The sequence below is a fragment of the Peromyscus californicus genome, unplaced genomic scaffold (genome assembly GCF_007827085.1).
Source record: "Peromyscus californicus insignis strain IS unplaced genomic scaffold, ASM782708v3 Scaffold_13__1_contigs__length_99412109, whole genome shotgun sequence".
NCBI classification, from domain to species: Eukaryota; Metazoa; Chordata; class Mammalia; order Rodentia; family Cricetidae; genus Peromyscus; species Peromyscus californicus.
The window spans coordinates 5,641,372-5,664,772 of NW_026294424.1; positions in this window are offsets into that span (position 1 = coordinate 5,641,372).

Genomic DNA, 23,401 nt, shown 5'->3' on the forward strand with positions numbered 1-23,401 from the left:
GAGACCCAGAAGAGGGCAGCAGCAGGTAGGGCTGCGGCAGCAGGTAGGGCTGCAGCAGCAGGTAGGGCTGCAGTCCTCACTGTGTCTTCAGGGGACAGAGGGCCCTGAGTTGGGGAGGCCACCCTAACATGTAGGGAGGGCAGGGTGGGGGCTACACAGCTCTGACCACCCCTTTTGCCCAGACAAGAGCCCCTGGGCCAGCAACACTTGTACTGACGTTTTAGACAAACCACAAAGGAAAAAGCAACAGAAAATTATTACTAAACAGAAGTCTTAGCACACACACAAAGTGCCAGGCAGTATATGGTTCTGCTTCCTATTTCCTCCATTGCACTGTCTTTAGGTGCGGGCTTTGATCTACTGAACTAATTTGACAGTGATTCCCAAAAGGGTCTGAGCCTGGCACTATTGGTCCAGCCTGGGAATCAACCAAAGAGGCATTGCCTCTGTGGATGCTGAAGTAGTTGAAACTAGACACAAGCCTTGTGTGTAGAACTGTAGAGCTTCAGTGACTAGGTGACAGCATTCCCAGGGCTCAACTGTGTATTTTTAGTCGGTCAGATTGATATGGAATAATGAATGTCTGAGACCTGGGGTTACAAGACTAGGGCATAGTGAAAAGCAGGTGGTGGCCAGGGAGATGGCTCAGTGGGTAAGTACACTTGTGTTGCAAACACATTTTCTTGGTTTGAGACAGCACGATGTAAAAAGCCGGGCATGGCTGCATGTGCCCATAACCCCAGCATTAGGGGACAGACAGGTGGATCTGGGGAGCTTGCTGACAAGCAAGCCTAGCCCAAACAGGAAGCTTCTAGTTCTGTGAGAGACCCTCTAACAAGGTAGAGAGTAATGGAAGAAGACAACTGACATTCTGCTCTGTCCTCTGCATGTGCCGGCACGTGTACCCACACTCATGAACAAGGGGGACACATCTAATAGCTTCACCTTTCAGTGGGCCGAACTGTAGAGTGACTGTCGGAGAGGGGAGTTTGTTCAGATAAGATCAAAAAGCACAAATCATGGGGCAAAAACTGGACTGATTTGTGTTTAGGCTCCTTGGTAACATCTGTTCTAGAAAAGATTATGTGGGCCAAGATACCAGAATGGTAGGGCATGCAAGGGTTCTGTGGCAGCAAGAACAGAGCTTGAGTCCTGGAGCAAGAGTGAGAGGCTGTTCTTCAGGCCTAGGGCAGAGTTTGGGCAGGCTGGACAAGGAGCAAACCAGGACCTGAGGATAGGTAGACAAGAGGCCCAGCTTCAGGGCCTAGGCACCTACCTATCTACTTCGGCCTCCCTTGACTCCTCTGCTTGGGCAAGTAGTTGGGAGAGGGTGGACATTCTGAGGCAGCTTGAGCAGGGGCACAGCAGTGGCCAGGCTCTTCTCCCTGTGGCTGCCCCAGTCTGGCCTCACATTGATCCCAGAATGAGCCCAAGGAGGCCAGGAAACACCCTCTGCTCCCCACTGCTCTGGGTCAGAGCCCAGAGAGACTCTGAAAATGGATTTTCCAGCAAAAAACAACTATTAAAACGGAAGAATGGAGGAAGGCCAGCTGCCCAGTCCCTCCTCTGGCTGCTGGCTCTCTCTGAGGAAAGAAAACCATCTGGTCTGCTGGGCCTGTGCCCAGGGCCCAGAGGGGGGACCTCCAGTCCCTATGAGCCTCTTCCTGCCTGGCCTGCTTCCACCTTGGCCCTGAGCCCTGGAGGCCTCTACAGATGCCCAGGCAAAGGTGGCCTGGGTCATCATCGAACTGACCAATCTGAGGACCTCTTTCCTGTACCAACACCAAGTGAATCCACACCTGCTCCCCTGCTCTCATCCACCACAGACCTGAGCCCTAACTACTTATCCAGATGGCCATGGTTGTCTCCTGCTCCCCAGGATCCACCTCTGCCAGTGGCCAGAGGGTATTATGTATGCCTTAGTATCTTCTGCTGTGATAAAACACCATGATCAGAAGTAGCTCAGGGAAGAAAGGGTTTTATTTTATCTTAAACTCAGCTCTCACTCCATCACTGAGGTCAGTAGGGTAGGAACTGATCCGGAGGCTGTACAGGAATGCTTCTTACTGGCTTCCTCTTCTTGGCTTATTCAGTTTGCCTTCTTAAACAACTCAGGACCACCTGTCCGGGGGTGGCACTACCTATAGTGACTTGGGCCCTCTCTCATTAGTCATTAATCAGAATGCCCTTCAGACCAATCTTATGGAGGCATTTTCTCAATTAAGATCCTCTCTTCTCAGATATGTCTAGGTTTGTGTCAAGTTGACAAAAACCATCCCAGACAACCTGGAAAGATTTCGAAATCTCGTAATAGACTGTTCATAGATGACCTTGAGCAATATCCAAGCAATACAGAAGGATGGAAGGTCACAGGCCCTGCCAGGCCTGGCCTGGTTTATGTCTCCTCAGAAAAGTTTATAAACAAAAGACACAAAAACATCCTGGCTTGTCCCCTCCCACAGGCAGTGTGTCTTCTGTTTAACCAGTTATCTTGTAACGAGCATTAGATGTCTCAATGGGGTCCCACAGTGCACGGAACTGAAGCACCATTACTCACAGCTTCCATTCAGATCTGCTGTATGGCTGGTCTTGGGTCAGCAGGCTGTCACGGGTGAGCGGATGTGTGGTTTGGATTCTCAGGGGTGGAGTTCAAAGACACAGCTGTGAGCAATCTGGGGAGAGAGTCCCATGCTACATCTTCGGTTCCTGTTCCCTACAACCCTCAGCACGCACATCTTCAAATTCCACAACCCAGGCATGTGGAGATGTGGAACCCATGGTTACCGTATTTTTCTATCAGGAGTATGTACCTTGATATTGGCTGCTGTGTGTGTGTGTGTGTGTGTGTGTGTGTGTGTGTGTGTGTGTGTGTGTGTGTTGTATATATGTATATGTATGTTCCCATGTGTAGGCACATTTGTATGAGTGTGCATGTGTGTGGTGCACATGTGTGTATAGTTATGCATGTAAATGTGTGCATGTGAGTGTGGAAACCTGAGGTTGATGCTGAGTGTCTTCCTTGACCACTCTTCACATTGTATACTGAGACAAGGTCTCAAGTGAGCCCAGGGCCCATTGATTTGGCCAGTGTAACTAGCCAGTGTACTCCAGGGATTCCCTGTCTCTGCCTCCCATGTGTTGGGATTACACCACACCCACCTGCCACGTGAGAGCTGGGTATCTGAATATTTGTTTTTTTTGTTTTTTTTTTTTTCCCCGAGACAGGGTTTCTCTGTGTAGCTCTAGCTGTCCTGGATCTCGCGCTGTAGCCCAGGCTGGCCTCAAACTCACAGAGATCCACCTGGCTCTGCCTCCCGAGTGCTGGGATTAAAGGTGTGCGCCACCACCGCCTGGCCAGTTCTTTATTCTTGAACAGCAAATGATTTACCTACTGAGCCATCTCCCCAACCCCTTCAACCATTTTTACTGTGTAAATTCATTGTACAAAGTAATGGCTTCATATGACGTTTTCATGCATGCTGTCATTACCTTTGTGTTCACCCCTTGTTACTTTTTCAGCCGCCCCTCCTCCCTTATTCATTTTTTACTTAGGGAGTGCCTTCTCTTTGTAAGGGCTCTTTGCATAGTTTGGAAATTATAGCTTCATCTGTGGCAGGAGTTGTAAATCATTTTTTTAAATTTATTTATTTATTTTAAATTTATTTATTTATTTTACATCCCGGCTGCAGTTTCCCTTCCCTCTTCCTCCCAGCCCCCCACCCCCTGTAAATCATTTTCTAATCTTGCTTATGGCTCACCTATTCCTGGCTGCTGTGTGACCAGGATGAGGAATGGCCCCCCTTTACTCACAGTGGGTGTTCTGCTCTTACATTAATCAGAGCCATGTGTCTTCTTCACCTAAGAGGAACTACCTAGTCAGAACTCAAGCCATCTGCCTTTGGGGACCCCAAGTCTGCTGAGGTGGGGGGTCATAAGGAAAAGCTAGGGGGTTCCATGGGTAGCATGCAGAGCATCTAAGAGGCCCCAAAATAGTCACCACCAGGTGGACAGGCTCCTTGATTTGTTGAGGAGCAAGGGGCTTTGGGGCCAAGACAGTTAATGTCTGGATTAATTGTTCCAGAAGCAAAGGTTTCCCACAAGCAATGATTTCAAACTAGCAGGGCTGAAAGGTTGTAAGTCCTAGCATTTGGCTCTGATGTCTCTTCCCAAAGCCGAGAGAGCCTGTGGTGTTTTAGGGTATTGTGGGCAGGGCCTCCCCCTAGACAGATCTGTCTCTAAGACAATGCCCAGGATGCAGGCTGCTCCTCGTGCTCTGGCAGGGGGTTACTCTGGTCCCCAGAGCAGAGCATACATGTCAGCCCCTCCCAGAAAGCTGTGTGGAGTGGCCGCCATGCTAGCTGCCTCTCCTAATAGGGGCTGCCTTCACTGCTAGGCTTGACGCTGCATCCTTGAGGAACCCTTACTTATATGACTCCCATTAAAGTCCATCAAAGTAAGGCTCCAGACTGGGCCTGCCACCACAGACCTCTATATGCAGGTATTCTGTTGTCTGTTTTGCCCCCACAGCCCTTCCCCTGCTTTGTGGGGTAGACAGGGAGGAGGTCCCCGATGGCAGTGGGTAGAGCTGAGGTGATCTCTGAGCATGGTGGCAACAGTGGCCCAGCAATGAGGACAATATCCAAGGAGGGCCCAGGGCCAGCTATTCTCTTCCACTTGCTCTGGGCCAGCTTCACACTAAGAGTGTCTCCCCACAAGACCAGAGGTTTTCACCCCTCCTGGTCTTCCTTTGCCCCCTACCCTCTACCTCTTGCCCATCATCCAGCATCCATCCTGGATCTGGCTTGGCCCTTGCACACTGGATTCAGGCTTAGCCAAGGGGCCCTGGAAAGCAGGTTCTCCAAATGGGGACACGGTGGCCCAGGCCTTCCAGAGTGAGCATTCACCTTTACTGGGGTGCTCTACATCACATAAAACCAGAAGAGGCCCTGCAAATGGGCCAGCTTCCCAGGGTTGCTCGTTCCTAGCCTACAGGGCTAAGCTATGTTCTTGGCAAGACTTGCTGACCCCTGCCCACTGGGAACCAGACAATGCAGCCAATCTACTAGCTCCCATCTGCCCTGGGAACTCCCAGATACCCCAGGCAATATATCCTGAAAATCCCTTGGGATCTCCCAGGTCTCATCCCATATGGTCTGTGCATTTCTGGGCCTGCACATCTCAGACTACTCAAGGATGCAGCCCAAAATGGCTGTCCAACAACCTTGGCAGCACCCAGGACTTCTGCATTCCTGCCCTCGCCCTTGGCCTACCCACCTTTGGCCTGTGATTATGTCTGGTATGATCTGGGCCTCTGACCTTTGGGTGCTGCTTGGCAACAGAGCTGGCTAGAGATGATCCCCACAGGCCCCAAGGAACTGGCCAGGGCAAGGGGCATGCAAATATGAACCAGATGGAAGGTCACAGGGCTCTATCCCCGCTTGGCCTGGAGTGGGTGGAGCCAGGAGCTAGGCAAAGAAGGGGGGTGGTAGGCAGAAGTTCAGTTTTGGGGCTAGGGCTGGTCAAGGTTAAGTCCAGTTTGGGGAGGCGGGTCAGCTAGAGCAACCAAAGCCATGATTGACTGTGTATATACCGTTGTGTCCTAGTTAAGGTTTTTATTCCTGTGCTGAAGCACCATCACCAAAGCAACTTGGGGAGGAAAGGGTTTATTTGGCTTGAAATTCCACATCACTGTTTATCACTGAAGGAAGTCAGGACAGGAACTGATAACATGACAGGAACCAGGAGACAGGAGCTGATGCAGAGGCCACAGAGGAGTGCTGTGTCCTAGTTTGTTCCTCATGGCTTGCTCTGTCTGCTTTCTCATAGAAACCAGGACCGCTAGCCCAGGGATGGCATCACCCACAATGGGCTGGGCCCTTCCCTGTCAATTGCTTATTAAGAAATGCCCTACAGGCTACAGCTGGATCTTATGGAGGCATTTTCTCAGTTCAGATTCCCTTCTCTCAGATGACTTTAGCTTGTGTCAAGTTGACATAAAACTATCCGGTGTAACTGACCTCTTGTCAACCCGACACAAACACATCACTGTTCAGCCTCATTTTTTCTTTCTTATTCATCCCAAAGATCACACATTATTATGGACAACACAGTATAAAACATTTTATAAACTTACAAAAAAGGTCCCACAGTCTTACAAATTTAAACACTTTAAAAGTTCAGTCTTAAAAAAAAAAGCCAAGGTCTCTTTTAAAATCCAAAGTCTCTAAGCTGTGGTTAAAAAGTCAAAAATAAGTTAAATACTTTATTTCAAGAGAAGGAAAGAACCAGGGCACAGTCACAATCAGATCAAAGCAAAACCAAATTCCAACAGTGTAATAACTAATTATCCAATGTCTGGGATCCCCTCACAATCTTCTGGGCTCCTCCAGAGGGCCTGGGTCATTTTTCTGGCTCTGCATTTTGCAACACACTCAGATTGCCCTCTGGGTTTAGGCTGACTTTACTCCACAGCTGCTGCTATTCTTGGCGATTGTCCCACGGTATTGTCATCTCCAAAATCTGGGGTCTTCTGCAACTGGGCTACACGTTCACCAATAGCTTCTTGTGGGCTCTTCATGATGCCAAGCGTCAACCTCTCTCCACAACCCCTTCAGTCCTGGGCCTGCCTTCAACTGTTACGGAGGCTGCACCTTCTCCAATGGCCTCTCACAGTGCCAAGCCTCAGCTGACCCCTTCATGCCTTCAAAACCAGTACCACCAGTATCACCTGGGAGAATTACACCTGACCAAGTTTGGCTGCCAGCATAAGGCACAACCTTGGCTGCCTCCGGAACACAGCTTCTCTGTGTTCTCAGGAAATGCTTCCCAGAAGATTTCACCTCAGTGATGTTGGTCTCAGTCACAGCTGATATCTAGGTCCAGTTAACCAGCATCCATTGTCCCAGCAAAGCAAAGATTTTCCTTTAGTGGTTCTGCCTCTTGTTAATCACAGCTGATTTTTTTAGCTCCAGCTGACCAGACACCACAGATGCTCCACACAAACAGCCCAGTAGTCTTTGCTTCCCTCTGAAACTTCACAAGCCAGGCCTCCATCATCTGCACTGCTCTCAACATTCTTATCTTCCAGGCTCCTATAGAACAGTTTACTGAACTCTCAACACTCAATGGCTTTTCTAGCCCACAGTTCCAAAGTCCGTCCACAATCTTCACTTTAACAGTGTGGTCAGGTCTGTCACAGCAATACCACACTATCCTGGTATCAACTTGTCTGAGTTAGGATTTCTGTTGCTGTGATGAAACACCATGCCACAAGTAACTTGCAGAGGAAAGAGTTGATTTGGCTGACACTTCCATATAACAGTTCATCATTGAGGAAGATCAGGACAGGAACTCGGACCCTAGCTGATGCAGAGCCCATAGCGGAGTGTTGTTTACTGGTTTGTTCCCCATAGCTTGTCAGCCTGCTTTCTTAATAGAACCCAGGACCACCAGCCCAGGGATGGCACCACCCTCCGTGGGCTGGGCCCTCCCCCATCAATCACTAATTAAGAAAATGCCCTGCAGGCTTGCTTAAACCAGAATCCTATGGAGGCCTGTTCTTCATTGAGCTTCCCTCCTCTCAGATGCCTTCAGTGTGTATCAAGTTGACATAAACTGTCCAGCACACCCTGCTATGGCACAGAGGGGTTTCAAGGAGCCAGCTGGTACAGCTCCCTTCCCCCCCCCCCCCAATCTGGGAATGTGTGGGGTGGGGAGGAGCACCCCTCCAGGGTTCAGGCTACCTCCGGGAAAAGCAGGCCTGAACCCTAGCCCTGGGGCCTGGTAACTGTAGGAGAGGGAGTCGGGGCAAGGGAAGCTAAGGTGCAGGGCCAGAAGCCAGCTTTCCAATAAAAGTGCTGAATGTTTTAGCAAATGTAGACTCCTGGAAACTGCTTAGGAAAAAAACCCATCCTTATGCTCAGCCAGTTTGGTTAGTGGCATAGGAGAGCTCCTGGCTCCTGGACATGTGTGAATGATGACTGCTAGGCTAAGGTGGATGCAGTATAGGACCCTGCTAGGTCTCCTCGGGAGCTATGGGATGACTTCACATCTGCTCCCCTCCAAAGCCACACCCTGGGCCTGGTCCAGCCTCAGCTGGCTTTGCCCTGTGACAGCTGAGCCCTTTCTTCCCAGTAGTGTCCTTACTCTTTGCCCAACCTGCCTCCTACATGTCCACCGATGACCGAAGCCTGGTCAGCGTGACTACTCCTGTGCTAGAGTCCAGCTGGGATTTGAGTCTGTACTCCAAACTACAGCCCCCCTGGGGCACCGACTGTCTGGCCTGGCAGTCTCAGGCAGGGCTTGCTTACCCTCAAGGAGCCCAGACCCCTCCTCCTTCTCTCTTGCAGGGCTCTGGGCAGAAAGATGAGTGCACAGGCCCCCAAACTGCCACATAAACCACAGACTGGGACCCTGTAGGCTCTGTGGTGCTAGAAGGCACACCTACCTCACTCTCCTAGGAATTGGGATGCTTGGTGATGGTTGAGTGGACCACTTTTCCCTCATTCCTCTCCTATCTACCTTCCTATCTGAACTCTCTTCCCAGGACATAGTCCCCACAGAGAGGACACTGATCTGTACGGTCCAAATGTGCTCTTCTTGAGGCTGTTTCAGTGGGTAAGAGTGATGGACTTAAAGGAAGGGCAGGGTCAAGGGCTTTCTGTGTGCTTACTCACTCACCAGGCAGGCAACTGTGGCTGTAGGCAGAGCTGCGGGTAGTGCAAGGCCTCAAGACCTAGCAGGCCCCAGTTCCATTAGTTCTGTAGGCCTAGGGATCAGCCCAGGAAAGAGGGGCCTGGGCATGATGAGTGATCCCCAACTGGTCCTGGAGACAGCCTTGAGAGGTGGTCAAGGTCCAGTCACTGCCCACTGGACCCCTTGGGAGGGATGCACAGGACATCTTCCTGTAGTCTATGTTGGCCCCAGGCAAGGCAGGGTCACCCTGGCGGCCCCCAGCCCTGTGTGCGGGAGGAATCCAGGCTGCAGGAGTCAGTCACACCCAAAATGAAAACCACATGCTGGGCCTGGCTCTCCCTCAAGCCACAGACCCACAGCTCCCTCCCTCTCCCTCTTCTGCTCCCCAGCCGCTCCTCTCCGGGGTGCAGGGTGTGGGGAGGCAGAAATCATAGGCCTTCAGGAGGAGAGCTCAAGAGACAAGCGTGGCTTTCTGATGGCTGCCAAGCCCTCAGCCTTCTACCTCATCAAAGCTGAGGGTCTCCAGCTGTCCCTGCCCCGAGGGCCTAAGTAGATTTGCTGTGGGAGATGCCCATGGAGGGCTCCTGGGTGGGGCACAGTAAGGGGCCCTGGCAGGCACCTATGGGTGGAGCATTGGGGTGAATGAGGACAGTCATTCGAGAAAGGCCTGGTGCTGGCAAAGATAGGCCAACCAACACCAGATGGCTTGTGCCCCACCCCCCACCCCCAGCTACCTCACCCTGGCTGAGGCCACTGTCCCAGCAGCACTGCGTAGACAGTCTGTGAGGACACCGGGTTGCTCTGGTCAGGCCTCGGGATGATAGGTACTAGGGCTGGGTTCCCGACTTAGGATCTTCATTGTCTGTTCACACTCTGTAACCCCAGTACCAGGCACCATGCCTTCAACAAGCCCCGGCTCTAGGACAACAGCTGCCACTTGTCAAATGAGAAACAGCCTCACAGGCATGGCCTGGGCACAGCTCCTCAGAGGCCCAGCTGAAGTGCCACCACGTAGTATTGCTGTGCTTAGGCCTCACCCAGCCAGACACTTTGCATTCAGGCATGTGGAGTGTGCTTCCTCCCTGGGATCTCCGCCAGGGGTACTTCGTTCACCCATAGCCAGTCCACTCTCCATAGGCCCCAGAGCCCAACTTGGGTGGAATTAAGGGAGAAATCCAGTGCTGGGTGGTGAGGTCTCTTGTCTCAGTCAATGATTAGCCAGAGATCAGCACACACACACACACACACACACACACACACACACACACACACACACACACACACACACACACCTGGGCACAACACACCCACTAGGACTTCAGGTAGGCCCCAGGAAAGCTATGAGAGGACCAGTGAATTCAGCAAGGCAGCTGTGCACAGAGCTAACATCTGGAAACCCCTTTCAGATTCAAGTACTTCCATTAAGAGAGGCCACGAGGAAAGGTACGGTTGACAACAGTGACAGAAGCTAGAGACTGGGAACAAATGTCGCATGCCAGAGCTATAGGGGAAATCCTGACAGGCTGCTGTGGGACACAGGGCCCAGCAATAGAAAGGCACCTTGCTAATATGATACAGTGACACACTGCTTCCATGACACACAGCAACATAGCTTCACTCTAAGCCAATGCATTGGTCTAACAACGCCAAGGAGAGCAATGAAGGATTTCTCTATGATCTGGTAAACTCATTATACTGTTACTATGGAGAAATAAGCAACTAGGAGGTGATTAGGTAAGGGCTTCCCTGTTAGTTAGGAAGGCCGTGGGGCTGGGAGGGGGGCTCGGTCTAGCATACATAAGGCCTGAGCTGGATCCCTAGCACTGATCAGGCTGGCTCTCCTGCCAAGTGAGGACACATGGAGCAGGCCACTGTCATGAGAAAGAGGTGGAACCTGTGGATGCCTTGGTTCGGGACTCCCACCTCTAGCACTGTGAAAACCAGCTTACTGCTTGTGAATAAGCTAGTCTCCGTCATTCAGTCATAGCGTGCCTCCCGGGAAGACTTAAGGAAATGTCTATTCACTCCACACAGGGAGGGCTTGACAGACTAAAGAAAGGATTCTAGACCCAGTTTAGTGAGTCAACAAGTTCATGAAGGGTTACACACAAGAGCTTGAGTAACTTGCAGGTGGCCACACTACTGTCCCGCTCCAGCCAATTATTTACCCCATACAGTAGCAATTAGTAATTGGGGAGGGGAGGGGCTTTGTGAAGGTCACATAGCCCTGTGGTCTCATAAGCCTCTCCCTCTGTCTTCATTGAGGTTTCTATTGCTGTGATAAAAACATCATGGCTAAAAAGCAACCTGGGAAGGAAAGGGTTTATTTCACTTACATGTCCGTATCTCAGGAATTCGGGGCAGGAACTGAAGCAGAAGGCTTACTGCTTACTAGCCTGCTCAGCTGCTTTATTAGAGCTCCCAGGACCATCGGCCCGGAGGGGGCACTATCCACCGTAAGCTGGGTCCTCCCCCATCAATTAGCAATAAACAAAATGCACCACAGGCTCGCCCATGGGCCAGTCTGGTGTGTGTGTGTGGGGGGGTGTTCTCCATTGACGTTCCCTCTTCCCGAATGACTCTGAGTTGTGTGGAGGTGACCTAAAACCAGCCGGCACATCCTCCTCTCGCAAGGGAATGGTAGCAGGCTGGATCTCGTGATCCCAGTGCAGGTGATCATAGCTGCAAGATAGGATGGCCCGTCCTTAGGAAATAGCCACCGTGCACGGCAGCACGGACTGAGACACACTTCCGCACCACAGCAGACGCAGCCGCTCGGGTCTGGAGTCTCTTCCGGGGGTGAAAAGAGGGCTGGCTCTCTTTGAGGTGGCCGCAAGTGTCGACATGCTGTTGAGTTGCTCACTGTGAAGGGGTGGCGTTTATGCTGCACAGCTGCCTTTAGAAAGAGGCCACATGCTGCCCCCCCCCCCCCCCAATTTGGTGTCACTGTGGAAGCCACACAAGAGAGGCAGGTACAGCCCTTCTTGAACCGCAGGGTCCAGGCCACCCTGTTCAAAGGGTGAGCTCAAGCTGAGGGTCTTCCACGGTCTTGGAAGGGATAACTCTTGGCAGGAAATGCTTAATCCCCATTATGGGCAGCAGAGCAGAGCCCAGCATCCCAGGGACCCAGGCCCAATCCAGACACACTGGTGGAGGACCGTGACCCTGTGGTCCCAGCTTAAGTAAGAGGGCATCTCTGGCTGAGCTACAGGCACTTAGACAGGCAAGCCTCCACCCTACCTTAGGGATCTGAGGGATTCCTCACCACAAAAGCAGACATGAAGCAGGGACTATGTCCCTTCGGAGCAGAGGTACCCTGTTGCACCCCATTCAGGGAAAGCTGTAACTAGCAGCTGGTCACACCTGGTCTCTAGCACTGTAGCCCTGGGGTTCTCAGTGGAAAACTGGGAGTGGACAGAGGTGGAGGTCAGCACTGTGCTGATGGGGACCAGCAGACTGAGGGGGCAGCCAGCGGAAAGTGCATTCCCACACAGTTAGCTCATGGTTTACACATCCCAGAAGGCTGATAAGGTCACGAAAGGAGAGAAGCTCAGGGCTGGAAGCATCATCGGGCTGAGGAGCCAAGCCCTGCCCACGCCAGAACTCTGGGGGCCTTTGGGGTCGTCCAGCACTGGCAGCCCAGGCTGCTAGCTCTGAGTTGGCTTTCTAGTGGTGCCACTCATCCTGTCCTCCATGGTAGGCCCCCCACCCCCACCCCACTCAGCCATCAGCTCTCCCAGCACCTTTCCTGAGATCCAGGCCTCAGACAAACCCCGGGAAATCCACTGAGGGCCTTTTACTTGCTCCATTCCTCGGAAGTATTTATTTGTGACAACCAAACACCATTTTGTGGATGCTGGTTTAGGATGATGAGCTTTCTGAGACGTTTTTCCTCAGGACAAAACTGTGGCTGCCTCAAGGCTGGGCTGTTGCTAACCACAGTGAGTTCTAACCGTAACTGTTCCATTGCACTGAGACAATAAAACCGCCTGACAGCCCCTCCATGATTGCAGCCTTTCACAAAGCCCGACGGGGTCTCTCCACTGTCTTGCTTGTTGTAGCCGTACTGCAGTGTATCTGAGAGACTCTCCGCTTCTGTCTTTCTGTTGACACTACCCCTACCACCTGTCTGTCACCGCCTTCCCTCACGGCAGTTTTTTCAACTGTCTTTAACTCCCTGTTTGCTGTTCCTAAGCTGTTGAGATTCTGAGCTTTGTTGAGTGCGGGGCGGTCTGAGTGTGGGTAGCAGAGCATGGACCCCAGTGCTTTCCAGGTTCCTGAACGGCCTGGGCTCCTGCAAAGAACTCATCAACAGGGGCCGACACCTGGTGTTTCCTTGGCACTTAGTCTTCAATTTTAAAGGCTTTAAACTTAGGCATATGTGTGTGGTTAGTGTGTAGGTATGTGCATGTGAGTGTGAATTCCCACGGAGGCCAGACAAGGGCGTCAGATACCTTGGAGCTGGAGTTACAGGCGGTTGTGAGCCATCCAACATGGGTTCGGGGATTCAAACCCCAGCCTTTTACAAGAGCAGCAAGTGATCTTAACCCCTGAACAATCTCCCCAGCACAAATTCTTTTGAAGAAAAAATTATTTTCTCTTTTGTTTATGTGTGTGTGCTGGTGCCCGTAAAAGTCAAAACAGATGCTCAGATCCCCTGGAGCTGGAATTGTAGGAAGTTGTGAGCTGTCCAAGTGCGGGGTGCTAGGAACTGAACTGAGGTCCTCTGGAAGAACATCAACTGTTCTTAGCCCCTGAGTCATTCCTCCAGCCCTGCTACCTGGCACTTCGTGAACATAGTTACTAGTGACACTGGACGGCAGTCGTACATGTTCATGGGCCACTGTGAGGAGAGCAAACAGGGAAAAAGGAACAGATACATGGTCTTCTTGCTCACTTGTCCATCATTCATCCATGGAATCCCAGCTGCTGCGCTGACTAGAAGTCAGTGTTCTTCTCTAGGAGGGACTCCTGTCCTCCCAAGAGCATGCTGGATCTCCTTTTGTTTACCTGTCTGTGTGACTTGCACTGATTTATGGCTCTCTTCATGCCAAATCTCCATCATTCTCGTTAAAGTATTTCACCTGTTTTCTTGTCTGGAGAAGACGGCTGCTAACTCTCCTGAAATAGTGGCTTCCTCGCACATGGGGCGATGTTTCTGTCCCCAGCAGTCAGGCGATGATGTTCTGACCACAAGGCAAACGCGGAGATCAGGGATACTTCTGTGACCTTGCTTAAGACAGCATGGTCTGGTTGCCTCCCTCTCTGCAGTGCACCCCTCACCCCCACCCCCACCCCCACCCCCCAAGGGCTGCTCATGGGCATTTTTACAACCTTGCTAATCCTTCCCGAGAACCACACCCTGAGGTCTGGAGAAAGGAAGCTGAGCACCTGTAGAACAGAGCAGCCATGATGGGGAGAAGTCAGTCTTGCCTTATGGGCCTGGCCTGTTGGAGCTGTTTGTAGCAGGGTCCTAGCTCTCCGCTGCCCTTTCCACCGTCCATAGCTGTCAATGGAGCCTCTGCTGCTGCAGGGTTTTTGTTTGTCTTTTGTTTTTTGTGTTTTTTTGTTTTTGTTTTTGTTTTTTTGCTCGGTGTTTGTCACAATCCAGGGTGACCTGGGAGGGAATTTCAACTGAGGAAATGCCTCCATCAGGTTGACCTGTAGCTGAGCTTGTGTGGCATTTTCTTCTTGGTGTGGATGGGCAAGTAGTCCTGGGTTGTGTACAAAAGCCAGCTGATGAGCCGTGGAGAGCAAGCCTGGAGGCAGCATTCTTCCACGGTTCTGCTCCAGCTCCTGCCCCTACTCTGGCCCTTCATGATGGCCTGTGAACTCTCTGATAAAGTGAACCCTCTTCTCCCCAAGTTGCTTTTGGCATTTATCACGACAGCAAACGAACGAGGACAGTGTTTATTGCTAGACAAAAATATATTTTAAAAAGATTTATCTTGTATTAAATGTTCACATTGATTTTAAATTTTTTTTCTTGAGGTAGGGTCATATGATATAGCCGTGACTGGCCTGAAACTCACTATGTAGACCAGGCTAGACTTGAACTCAGAGATCCGCCGGCCTCCGACCCCCAATTGCTGGGATTAAAGGTGTGCTGATTGCTTCTTTAATTAAAACTTTTTATTACATTTTAATTTATGGGATGAGGCATTGTCCTCTCCCATCACGTGGATCCCAGGGATTAAACTCAGGTCTTCAGGCTTGGTAGCAAGTATTTTTTAACTTCTGAGCCATCTGAGGGGCCTTTTGAGTTTTAATTTTTTAATAAAATTTGGGTTTCTAGATTTGTAATCATGTCATCACCAAAATCATTCTGTATGCTCTTTAATGTTTATGTCATTTGTTTTCTTAGTCCCCTGCACTTGCTAGGATTTCTAAGAAAGTGTTGGACAGCGGCCACAGCGGTTAACACTACTGTCTTGGCCACTGAAGGGTACACAGCTGTGTCAGGATTTTTTTCATGTGATACACACCCAAAAGAAAGCTGAAAAGGAGTACAGGTTTGTTTTGGCTCACAGTGGAGGGGTTTAAGCCCAAGTTTGTCTGGTTCCCTCGCCGTGGGCCTATGCTGAGGCGCGATAGAGCTTCCCATCTCACACAGCATCCAGGAAAGAGGGGAGGTACAGGAAGGGTCCAGGACAAGGCATGTCCCCGGTGACCCACTTCCTCCAGCTTAAAAAAAAAGTCTGTACCACATCTCACAGTAGCACCACCAGCTGCAGGCCCACCATTTCACACATGCACCTGGGAGGACCGTTCATACATAAACCATGACAGGAACCGCTAGGGTTTTTTTTTTTGTTGTTGTTGTTGTTAATTTTATTGTTAATAATGGCTAGTTGGTCAAACTTATTTTGGGAACTATGGATTTGTCTCTCTGAGGTTTCTGAGCTGATATTTAGTGAAGTGATCTGAGCTGGTGGCAGAGCCTGTCCTGGTCTACACGGTCTTATGCAAGATGCTGCAGATGTTTCTGTTTTCGGTTTGGTTGTTTTTGCGTCTTCATTTAGAACTGATGCCTATCTGGTTTTCTCTTTTTCTCCATGAAGGGTTTCTGTATTAAGTGGCATTGGAGTCATGAGTTGAGCTGCAGATTTTCCATCTTTTCATGCTTTGGAAGGGCTGGAATGATGCCAGGCTGACTTCCAGCTCAGAGTCAGATCTGACTAGTGTGAGCATCTGCTTCTCCAGTGTGAGCATCTGCTTGTCCAGTGCTTCCTGGACTGATTATTTCTAAGCAAGCGCCTTTCCAGCTGCTTGTATTCACCTCGTTGTGTCTTCCTGATTCAGGAACTCTGGCCATTTGAATCCACCGAGGATCACCTGTGTGCTGCAGGCTTCCTGAAAGCTTTCGGGTTGCCAGCTATGACATCGTGACCTCTTCTGGAGTCTTCCCTCTTCATGACTCCCTTCTTGTCCCTGATTGTATGTGGATCTAAATGTCAACGTTTAGCAAGTTCTGGATAGCGGTGGTCATCCTGCACTGGGCTTGCTGACAAAGACAGTTGATTTCCGGAAGAAGCAAGTACTTTGCCTCTTGTTTTCTACTCCATTGCTTTCTTTTTACCCTTGTAATCCTCTCATTTTCATGATATATTTATTGTTTCCAACCTATTTATCTTTTTTGTTTGTTTGTTTGTTTGTTTGTTTGTTTTTTGGTTTTTTGAGACAGGGTTTCTCTGTATAGCTTTGCGCCTTTCCTGGAACTCACTTGGTAGCCCAGACTGGCCTCGAACTCACAGAGATCCGCCTGGCTCTGCCTCCCGAGTGCTGGGATTAAAGGCGTGCGCCACCACCGCCCGGCTTTGTTTTTTTTTTTAAGACCATGTGTTACCATGACTGTTCTGGAACTCACTATGTAGGTCAGGTTGGCCTTGAACTCAGAGATCCACCTGCCTCTACCTCTCAGGTGCTGGGAATAAAGGTGTACCACATTCAACTCCATTTCTTTTCTTTCATTTTTCTTTTTGTTTGTTTGTTTGTTTTTTGTTTTTCGAGACAGGGTTTCTTTGTGTAGCCCTGGGTGTCCTGGAACTCAATCTGTAGATCAGGCTGACCTTGAACTCACAGAGATCCACCTTGTCTTTGCCTCCTGAGTCTTGGGATTAAAGGCCTGCACCACCACCACCTGGCCAATTTATTCTCTTTAAGATGGATATAGGATCCTTTCTATTTCCACTCAGTGCTGGGGTTCTGGCTGTCCATTTCCATGGCTTTCTAGAAGCAGATTGGAGTTTCTGCTTTAAATAAACGGTCACTTGGAGTGTGTTACTTCATTTCTGAGTGGTTAAAGTTGGAGACATTTTTGGTTATTTTAAATTTTGCTGGATTATAAGATCGTTTAAATCAGACCACTTTCAGTTCACTGACACGGCAAATGTGGACTTCTTTCCTCTGTGACCGCATGTACACTACTGTACAATACACCTGTCTGTCATTCTGTTTCCACCCAGACCCCGCCCTTGGCATCCCAGCCCCCGATGGCCTCGCGCATTGTGTCACAGTGACTCCCGTTAGTACATGCTCACTGGTGGCTCTGCTTAGGTTCTTGCTCTGCTCTCTGGCTTGTGGCCACCGGGTTGGCTGCTCTTTGTTTTTGCTGGATTGGGCATACGGATGACACGTGCTAGAGATTCTCCTTCATGCTTCCTGGTGACGTTTCTGGGCTGGTGTGGGATGCCTGATCCCTAGATGACATGCCACTGTCCAAGGATGGGAACTCCAGACCTTGTCAGAGCTCCTGAGGTCACAGCTCACTCTGTTGGCAAGTGAGAGCATTTCCCCCGTACTCTGGAAGGCCTGGGAGGGGAAGTATAGTATTCTTAGTAATGACCCAGCCTCCTCAGGCTTACTCCCCCATCCCTCATCCTTCCATGGGTTCCTAGGGTTTTTCAGTGGGCACATGGCCATACACCCACTTGTGCATTTTCACAATGACTGCCTTCCCCATATAATGGAAGAGTTGGAAAATCCTGGTGGAGCTCTAGAAATATATAGTGCCCCGTGTTCCCAGATAGGGAAAGCTGAGGCTCAGAGAGGCAAAGTCACCTTCTTGAGGACACACAGCTGTATGTGAAGAAGCTGAAATCTTCTCATCTCTCTGACCTCTGAGAAAGTGTACCCAGGAAGGGCTTAGAAAAAAAAAACCCTGCCCCTTTCCCAATATGCACAGAGTACCCTGATGGGTGTGCTTAATGGTTCACAGAAAAAGAAAGAAAGAAAGAAAGAAAGAAAGAAAGAAAGAAAGAAAGAAAGAAAGAAAGAAAGAAAGAAAGAAAAGAAAAGAAAGAAACAAAAAAAAAACGGGCAGGAGGAGCTCCCAGTGACCATGATTCCTTAGGGCCAGGGCTGAAATGTCAGCCAGAATAGGGACAAAGGGGACTTCACTTCTGCATCTGCCCTGCGAGACTGCCAGGTAGATGGAGTTGTCTCTCCAGCCTCCACCAGGCTGTGCCGACAGCCCGAATGCAGAGAAGTGGTATGGCTACCACTTTATAATTCTCTTGCAGGTGGGATTGGGTTGGCGGGCAGCCCTCTCTTTGAATCATTAGTAGTAAAAATTTATTGTTTACACCTTTAAAAACACCTTTTTCCAGCTGTGGTGGTGCACACCTTTAATCCCAACACCTGAGAGGCAGAGGCAGGTGGATCTCAGTGAGTTCCAGGCCAGCCTGGTCTACATAGAAAGTTCCAGCCCATGGAAAGCTACACAGCGAACCCCTGTCTCAAGAAAATAAAGTGAAAAACATCTCTTTGAGAATTCCTAGAAGGAAGGGGAGCCAGATGCTGCACAGAGCACAGGCTTAGCAGCTGCAGGGAACACCCTGGGTTTGACCCAGGTCAAGGCTTTGTCCCCTATGCCTCAGGCATCTGTCTAGACAGCTCTGTCCATCTTCCCATTCGGGACCAATGAGGGAACCGCAGAAGATGCTGTCTCTGGCACTATTTAAGAGCTGCTCTGGGGTCAGGATACAGCTCCTTTCCATTAAGGAAGTGGAACTTAGCCTGGAGCCTGGATATGAGGCACCCATGGGCAGCCCTGAGGGGCTGAGGGCACTGGGAAGTAGTGAAGGCCCCAGAGCAGGGAGCTGGAAAGCAGACACGGGCCTTTCCAATATCTTGGGGGTAAGAGAAAGGCTGATCATCCTGGGCTGTGCTGTCAGGAGCCTGCAAGGGGCCAGCAGCTGGTCCAGTTGCCTCTAGGGAGAGAAAGATATGGACAGAGAAGATATGGACATGATCTGCCCTGTTCCTGGGGCTGTCTCAGGAGTAAGCAGCCAGAAAATGAATGTGAGACTGAGAGCCTTGGAGATGGGAGATGGCCCATAGGATGAGCTCAGGCTGTACTACATTCAGAGCTCTCTCTGCTAGCTAAGCGGGAGCTGGGGCATCCTCCCCACAGCCCTGACTCCCGACCCAGAATGTGGGCAGGAGGCTGCTGTAGGGCTGGGGCTTAGCCAGGCAGCTGGGTCTGGTGTTTTTCCTTCCACTGGCTCTGGCCCCAGGCCTGGTGAGCAAATGCTGACCCATATTTCCACTGCGCAGGGTGGAAAGTAGGACACCAGTGAGTCTGGAGCCAGGGTGGTGGGAGGCAGGCGGAGGTGGGAGGCCAGATGCAGCAGCTCAGACTTTCCAGGCTGGGAAGTGGGTCCTTAGGGAGGGAGTGCCCTTCCCTAGGCCTCTGGGCTTCTCTGGGCCAGGGAGGGGGGCGGACAGAGCCAAGCCAGAGGAGCTGGGAGCCGGGGGGGGGGGGGGGGAGGCGGTTGTGGTTCTCTGTATGCCCCAACCCTGCACAGGGCACAAGGACAGAATAGCTAGTTCTGCTCTCCCCTACTGAGTGGCTGTGCTTATTTCCCTGGGGTTTGGGGGGCAGGTTCCCCTAGAGGTAGACCCCAATGTGCCTGCCTCATATTGGCCATCGTGACACCTGGACACAGGGCTGACTTTTGGGGCTGGCAATTCTCTTGCTCCAGGTTCTGGCCTTGGCTGTGGCCTCAGCCAGCCTCCCGCACCCTGGTGGTATTACCTGCTGGTAGAACTGGTGAAGTGTGTGGCCCTGGCGTGTGTTGGGTACAGCAAGAGAATGCTCTGTGGCCTGGGGAGCAGAGCCTTCTTGTGGGCTCTTGAGCTATCCTTGTCCTCCTCACTGAAGAGACTGAGAAACAAGGAGAGTGCATCACAGGCAGATCTCTGTCCCAGGGAGCCTTGCCTCTGCCTGCACCATACACCGCTACTCAGGTTCAGATACAGTAAGGACCATCCACATCTCAGGGAATCACAACTGGAGTTACTGGGCACACTGAAGCTCTGCTGCAGATTCCAAGTCTCCTTCTCAGGATCCATGACCAATCCTGGTCAGCCAGCAAGAAACTGCAAATAGCTCCTGTGGTCTGACTCCGAGCTCAGATGGGGTCTGTGCTGTTAAAGTGCTTGGCTGCCTTAGGCCACAAGGAAAATGCTCGTCTCTGTGCTGGTTGCTCTTGAAACTTTCATGGATGTTTCTGGAAGGGAGGGGATCAGCATGGAGACTGTATCTAACAGGCAGGAGCCATCCAGCACTCTAGAGGTCAGCAGAGTGTCCTGGATCGGATGCTCAGCGTCTTTGCCCTGATTTCCTCGTCATAAGGTGGGATGAAGACCGCTCACAGGGCTCTTGTGAGATGTTAGATTCGGGTCGAGGAAGACGCTGGCCAGTGAAAGAATATCTAGTGACACTCTACCACGTTGTGTGACTCCAACCATGGAGATACCAAACCGTGTCCCCCCCCCACCCCCGGATATTAACATGAGCAAGAGTGAGGTACCAGTTGGAAGAGAACATGAGACACTTCTGGCCCAGTTACTCTGGTCATCTGCCTGGGCTGGGCTGGGCTGTGAGAGGCAACATGGAGCCTCCATAAATCAGAGGCTAATACATAACAAAGGTTTATTTTTCACTCATGTCCATGTCTTCTAGATGGCCCAGGGCTTCCTCTGCCATGGCCTTCTCCAAACACCTGACTAGGAAGCCTCTCATTTGGTGTTGCCAACGGCAGAGACAGAATGGTGGCCTGGAGCATGGCAGTGTAGTTCACTGGTGACTACAGTGGTCACCGATGACCCAGGTCGCAGTGGTCATTCAGCACATATTCTGCCCTGTAAAGGCCACACATTCCAGCCGTTCCTCAGAACCTGGACCGCTGATCTCCAGAGACCAGAGAAGTGCTGGAAGGAAACATTTCAACAGCAGCCTGAGGCAGGAGATCTGCCTGTTCAGATCTGGGGGCGTTCCTGCCCTGGGGTCTGAACTGTCCAGCTCGCTGTTTTCCTCATGTGTCCCCAGGGCTCTCCAGAATGGCTCTTCCCTGGGAAGAGGAGCCACAGGCAGCCTGCCAGCTCCTGAATGTAAGCTGGGTCGTGGGGGTGTTCCCACTACCAGTTTGGCCAGGGTAGAGAGATGTGAGAATGAGGTCCAGGGCCCGGAGGGTAAGCCAGGACTGAGAAAAGCTCACAGCTGACTCTGACGGTACAGAAAATAGTCTCATTTCTTCACATAGTGGTTGGTCAGGAAGGTGCTCTTAGGGGAAAGTGGACAGACTGGCCCATATGAAAATCAAACTTCATGTTCAACAGAAGGCGTATGCAAGTTTGAAGAGGGGACTCAAGATGATGTCTTCTCTGCATGTATCTGCCAAAGACTCATATCTACAATCTACAAAGAACTTCCTATCAGTCAAAAGGTTGGGAGAGGGAATGGGGGTGGGTGGGTGGGGGAGCAGGCAGGCAGGCAGTCTAGTGCTTCAGATGGATAGGAGCATGAAGGACATCCAGAGGCTAATGTCGTCAAGACCCTCAGGCTCACCAGGAACACTCACACTCACTGTTAATCCCAGCACAGCCTGGTCTACAGAGCGAGTTCCAGGACAGCCAGGACTGTTACACAGAGAAGCCCTGTGTCTAAAAAACAAAACGAAACAACAACAAAAGCCACAGGCAGCATCCTCAGCATAGTCAACATGAAGGAGACAGGAAGCTGGTGTTGGGGACAGTGTGGGGTAGATTCTGGAAGCTCAGGTTGCCCTCACCTTGTCTCAAGGCTATGGAACAGTGTTTACAGAGGTCTTGCTGCATTTATGGGTAGAATTATTTTGGCTCTCCTGACACTTGGAGTTTCTCTTACATACCTCACTGGAAGGACTACAGATTTTAACATCAGTTTTTACACTTTCTGCAAACACCTCCCCCCAATAGGGTCTTATATGTAGCTCAGGCTAACTTTGAACTTGTGATCCTTTGGCTTCAGCCTCATGAACGCTGAGATTATAGGGAGGCATCACCAAGCCTAGCAAGAAGTTGAAATTTTCTCCGGAATAGTATTGAATCTGGATCACTGTGGGGAGCATTGCCATTTTAATATTACTAATTCTTCCAGTTCTTTGTCAATCTGTTTGCTTTCAATTTCATTTTCTTGCCTAATTTCTCTGGCTAATAATGACAGTAGAATCTATGTCTTGTTCCTAATCTTAGTGAGAAAGTTTTCAGTCTTTCACCATTAGGTATGTTGAAGTGAATTTTTCCCACAGAGGCCATTTCTGAGATTAAGGAAATTCTGTTCTGTTCCTAATTCTTCTTTTTTTTTTATCATTAAATGTATTAAGTTTTGTAAAACCCTTTGTGCTTTTACTGATGGGATCATGTAGTTTTTATCCTTTGTTAATATGATATAGTGCATTGATTGACTTATATATATTAAACTGGTCTTGCATTCATTGTGCATAGTATTTTTTGATATTACGTGATTGAGTTGAGGTCACTTTGATGAACACTTTTGTTTCTATAGCCATAAGGGATATTGATCTGTTGTTTCCCTTCCTTATGAGGACTCTGTCCAGTTTGGGTATCAGGATAGCATTGACTTAAGGAGTATGCTAGAAATTGTTCCTTCTCTTATTTCTAGAAGACTTGAAAAGTTAATTCTCCTTCCAATGTCTGCTTAAGTCCCCATGAAGCCTTTTGACTCCTGGCTTTTCTTAATGCGAAGTTTTGTTTTGTTGTTAGGCCCAGTCCTTTATTTCTAACTAAGCCTGTTCAGATTTTCTGTTTTCTCCAGCCAGTTTTGACAGTTGTGTCTTTCTTGGAATGTATGTGTTCACTCAGCTCGTCTACTTGGGTGGCACGTAGCTATTCATAGGGGTTCCTCATACATCTTTGTTTCTGGGAGGCCACTGATAATGTCTCCTATGTCACTCCTGACTTGACTAGTTTGAGTCTTCTCACTCCCCTCCCCCCAACTTGGTCTAGCTCTTCAATTTCTCATTTTTTTTTAAAAGATGCAACGTTGTTTATTTGTTTTTCTTGAGTGCCTCTCTATTGTCACAAATTCTACTGCGATACTTCCTGTCTCCCTTGTGGCTTTGCATCTCTTTTTCTTTTCTAGCTTCTTTAGGTAGAAGCTTAGCGAGAATGTTCCACCTGTGCTTGGAAATAAGGGCAGTCACCTGTGCTGGTCCTTCCTATATAATCCATCAATTTAATTATTTAAACCACTGAGTCCAATTAGTGCTACCCATATGAACATGGGCATGGGTTTATCCAATACCTACCAGCAGCCACACTCCTAGAGAAAAGCGACTCTCTTCTCCCAGAGGCCAATAGCACCTCAGCTAGGAGCGGGGCCTCTCAGAGAGGCCCTCCCTACCCCGCTGTAGATTTTAAC